The following is a 5,353-nucleotide window of genomic DNA, read 5'->3' as shown; positions in this document are numbered from 1 at the left end:
TTGTGGTCTCTAAAGAAGGAGGCCATCTGCTGTGTTCTGTGGTGGAACTGGTCCTCATGGGAGCAGATACAGCGGAGGCGGAGGAATTGGGAATACGGGATGGCAGTTTTGCAAGAGGTAGGGTGGGAAGAGGTGTAATCCAGGTAGCTGTGGGAGTCGGTGGGTTTGTAAAAAATGTCAGTGTCAAATCGGTCGTCATTAATGGAAATGGAGAGGTCCAGGAAGGGGAGGGAGGTGTCAGAGATGGTCCAGGTAAATTTAAGGTCAGGGTGGAATGTGTTGATGAAGTTGATGAATTGCTCAACCTCCTCGCGGGAGCACGAGGTGGCGCCAATGCAGTCATCAATGTAGCGGAGGAAGAGGTGGGGAGTGGTGCCGGTGTAATTACGGAAGATCAACTGCTCTACGTAGCCAACAAAGAGACAGGCATAGCTGGGGCCCATATGTGTGCCCATGGCTACCCCTTTAGTCTGGAAGAAGTGGGAGGATTCAAAGGAGAAATTGTTAAGGGTGAGGACCAGTTCGGCCAAACGAATGAGAGTGTCGGTGGAAGGGTACTGTTGGGGACGTCTGGAGAGGAAAAAACGGAGGGCTTGGAGGCCCTAGTCATTTCTGGAGAGAAAACAATGATTGATCCTAGTTACCCTTCTTCCACTAAAGCAAGTGAAGCAAGAAACGGACAGCACCCAGGCTTGGATTGATAAGAGGCAAGTTATGTTCATTCCACTCAAAGTCCAATGGGAGAGATTCTTAGTATCTCCTTTTCTCATTCAACTGCCTAAACATTGCTGAATTCCCTATTATCAACATCATGGTGATTACGGATGAAGCCATTCCTGATGAAGGGCTTTTACCTGAAACATCAATTTTCCTGTTCCTCGGATGTTGCCTGATCTGCTGTGCTTTTCCAGCACCACTCTAATCTTGACTCTAATGTCCAACATCTGCAGTATCCACCTCCACCTACCGTGGTGATTACTATTGACCATATGGTCATTCTCTAAGATAAAATCTAAGAGAGAGAGATTTCTCAAAAAGATAGACAAAGTCAAACATGATCTTAAATTAAACCTTTTATCACATTAAAAGATATAATATATAAATTAGATTATATTTGATCAGATTCCCTCCAGTATGGAACCAGACTCTTCGGCCCAACAAGTCCACACCGACCTTCTGAAGAGTGACCCACCCGGACCCATTTCCCATATTTACCCCTGACTAATGCACCTCATACTATGGGCAATTTAGCATGGCCAATTCACTTAACCTGCACATTTTTGGATTGTGGGAGGAAACCAGAGCACCTGGAGGAAACCCGTGCAGACATGGGGAGAATGTGCAAACCCCACACAAACAGTTGCCTGAGGCTGGAACGAACCTGGATCCCTGCTGCTGTGAGGCAGCTGTGCTAACCACTGAGCCACTGTGCTGCTCCTAACTCCTAATTAATTAATAGGCTAATTAATTAGCATTCTGGATTAGTGGTGCTGGAAGAGCACAGCAATTCAGGCAGCTTGTGCTCCTCCAGCACCACGAATCCAGAATCTGGTTTCCAGCATCTGCAGTCATTGTTTTTACCTACCTAATTAATTAGCATATAAAGAGCATGACTTCAACATGAGAGCTGTTCACTAGTCCCTGCCCACACAAATTGAAAGATGAAGCCAATTGTTCCAGCTGCAGGTCTGAGTTTCTTTTGGCCTCAGACTTCTTGAGCTGTTGATCTTTAGCCAAAGTCAATAAGAATCACTTTGAAAAACTATACAGGTTGTTCTGCTATAATACATGTTGCGTTACTGTGGATTTGCTATAATGCGATAGCCAAACTGGGGACACTGCTTCTCAAGTGTGAACCTTTAAAGCCTGTATTAGTTATAGCGTGATTCCTGCTGAAAATGTGTTGCTGGAAAAGCGCAACAGGTCAGGCAGCATCCAAGGAACAGGAGAATCGACGTTTTGGGCATAAGCCCTTCTTCAGGAATCACAGGAGAATCAACGTTTCAGGCATAAGACCTTCAGGAAGGGCTTATGCCCGAAACGTCGATTCTCCTGTTCCTTGGATGCTGCCTGACCTGCTGCGCTTTTCCAGTAACACATTCTCAGCTCTGATCTCCAGCATCTGCAGTCCTCACTTTCTCCAGCGTGATTCCTGCCATATTAGTTTAAATGGTGCTGCTTTTACATGATTTTCTTATAACACGGGATTGCATGAGAACAGAACTACCCTATTATAGCAAAACTGACTGTACTTTGTCCAAAGTCTACTTGAGCCAAACGGGAATCAAAGTGCAATACCAACATTGCCTACTTCCAAGAGCTGTTATCTGTCCAAATTGTCTTAAGCTAGCTCAGAGTTAGGTCAGCAGCATTAGTCCATCTTGAGAAGCTCTTTCTTGTCCAAAGTGATTTTTCTTCTTTAAGAACTCAGGTAAAAACATTATCCGTGGCATCTTATCTCGATCACTCATAGAATTGTTCATTTGTAAAAGACAAATCTTCAAGGCAATTCCTTGTATTTCTCTTAGAAGCCAACAAGTCAGGTCAGAGCATAGAACTTGCTGAAATATTCTATTTAGCCTTTACTCAAATGATTGGTTTATTTATGGGTAAATAGATTCCACAATATTACTGGCTCAAAATGCGGAAACTCTCTCCACAACAAAACATTAGGACCCGGAACTGCACTGCAGTTATTCAAGTAAATGGCTAGCTGCCATTTCTTGAGGGTAATTTGGAATGGGCAATAAATACTGACCTTGCCAGTGACACCCACAACTCAAGGATTTACTAAAACAAATTGATATAAAATCTCCAACAAGACTAGAAATACAAAATTCTCAGCTTTCGCTCAGCAATAATTATGGGATCAAATCCTATATTATTGGTTCTGAAATAGCCTGGCCTCTCCAAATATCTGAATACATTTGTTGACAAGTCCCCTTTGACCAAATGCAATGGTTCAATGTTTCCATGTATTCACTGAAGTTTTTAACACTATACGTTTGCACGCAAAGTATGACATATTCTTAAGATGACGCTTTCATGAAACATTCCCAATACATTACAACCATCTTTCTTTCATATTCTCTGTACACCTAGTTTTGCATCAAAATCATTAATTTTATAATGTCATTCTTTATACTTTGCAGCATTTTCCACAAGTTCTCACTCTCATATCCTTATCATTATTTAAAAATGACTAAAATACCTGACCTCTTACCTATGATTTCATTGGAATACTTTTAGCTTTCCTCGTTAATCCTTGAAAAATTGTGGAAGAGACTTTTTTTTTCTCTTTTGTCTTCTTCACAAGTCCTATTCTCTGACGCTTAGATGTTAAAGTGAACCTTTCTCATTTTATGTTCTGAAGAAGGGTCAGTGGACTCAAAATGTTAACTTTGCTTTCTCTCCACAGTTGTTGCCAGAACTTCTGGGTTTCTCCAGTAATTTCTGTTTCTTTTTAGCATTTTTCATTAGTTCATCTGGATCCCCACCCTTACTGATATGGACATCTTTGTGATGCTGCCCAGATGAAGGCTCTTTACATCTTTGTTTTTAGTTCTTCATCCAAATGTTGTGCTCATAAATTATTCTTTCCACCTCATATTTAGACATTTCCGAAAAGTCAATCTCATTTTAAATCGGAGATTAACATTTTACCATAATGTGATGTCCCTTCAGCTGTTGATCTTAACCATTCCATTGATTCCTTTTCCAAACAAACTGCATTATGTGACATGCTATAGATGTTTTCTATTAATATGACAAGGTTCTCAGCAATACATATATCCTCAAGACATGTCACATTCTTTCTCACTGTATTCTGACAAAAAAACCTCTGAAGTTGTTGTGACAATGTGTGCTATAAGTTTCTCTCCGATCACAAACAGTTGATTTATTAACCTTTGTCCTCATCTAATACTGAGCTGAAAATGTGTTGCTGGAAAAGCGCAGCAGGTCAGGCAGCATCCAAGGAACAGGAGAATCGACGTTTCGGGCATAAGCCCTTCTTCAGGAATCAGGAATCTTCCTGAAGAAGGGCTTATGCCCGAAACGTCGATTCTCCTGTTCCTTGGATGCTGCCTGACTAGCTGTGCTTTTCCAGCAACACATTTTCAGCTCTGATCTCCAGCATCTGCAGTCCTCACTTTCTCCTCATCTAATAGCAACTTGTTTTCATACTGTACCACTTCAGCAGAAATTTTCATTCTCTTATACAGTGTCACAGCGAATACATTTCTGGATTTAATCATTAAGTTCTTTATTTCCTGTATCGACTCAGACCATCCTTTTATGAAGCCAAGTATTGTAATTACCTTACTGCAGTCATTTTTGTATTGTTAAACAATCTGCATCACTTTCACACCCTGCTTGTTCTCCGCCTACAACTATTCAGCAGTTATGTTATTGAATTCAGAGACACCTTTTTTTTCAAATTATCAACAGAATTCTTTATTTCATTTTCCAAGATCCAACATCACTCTCCTGGGATAAAACAAAGTGTTGCCGTATCTGGAGATATGAAACAAACAAAAACAGAAATTGCTGAAGAAATTCTGGCAGCATCTATGGAGGGAAACGGTTTTTGATTGTATCCCTCTCCAGGGTTTGTAAAGGAATGTTTCTCTAGATTCATGATTCAGGTGCAATGCTTTTTAGCTTGTTTAGATCCTCAAATTATCATTTCAATTACTTCTCCCTGAACTACTTATTTTTAATTTCTGACAACTTATTGAAACAGATAATATTCTACAGGACGTGACAGGGCAGACGCTAAAACGAGGTAGTTTCCTTTTGTGGGAGAGTCTTGGACAAGAGAGCTTAACTTCAGAGGAAGGGGTCACCCAGTTAGGACAGAGATGAGGAGGAATTTCCTCTATCAGAGTAAAGTGAATCTGTGGCATCTTTACCACAGAGGAGCATCAACATTTGATTGTTAAATATATTCATGGCTGAGATAGGCAGATTTTTAATCAGGATGAGAATCAATAGCTATAGGGAAAAGGCAGAAAAGTGGTGTTGCGGATATCACCAAAATCATGATCTCATTGAATGGGCTGAATGGCCTACAATGTCTTATGGAATTTGGTGTTTCACTATAAATATTTTAACTTTTGAAAATTAACTGAATTATTTTATGAATAGTTCCAATCTTTTTTTTATGTTGATAAAATTTTCAGCTTCTTTGCAGTGGTCATATATATGTTGCTATTCTCTCCTGGTTTTTGGCTCTATTTTTCTGGTCAAACTACTGAATGTGATCCTCAAATAAGGATTGATTTTTATTTGATGTGGATTGTGCTTTCAGTGGGTATCTTTTCCTAATACAGTAATGGATTCTTTTATCCCT

Source organism: Chiloscyllium punctatum, chromosome 1, assembly GCF_047496795.1.
Source record: "Chiloscyllium punctatum isolate Juve2018m chromosome 1, sChiPun1.3, whole genome shotgun sequence".
Taxonomy (NCBI): domain Eukaryota; kingdom Metazoa; phylum Chordata; class Chondrichthyes; order Orectolobiformes; family Hemiscylliidae; genus Chiloscyllium; species Chiloscyllium punctatum.
This window is presented reverse-complemented; position numbering follows the sequence as displayed.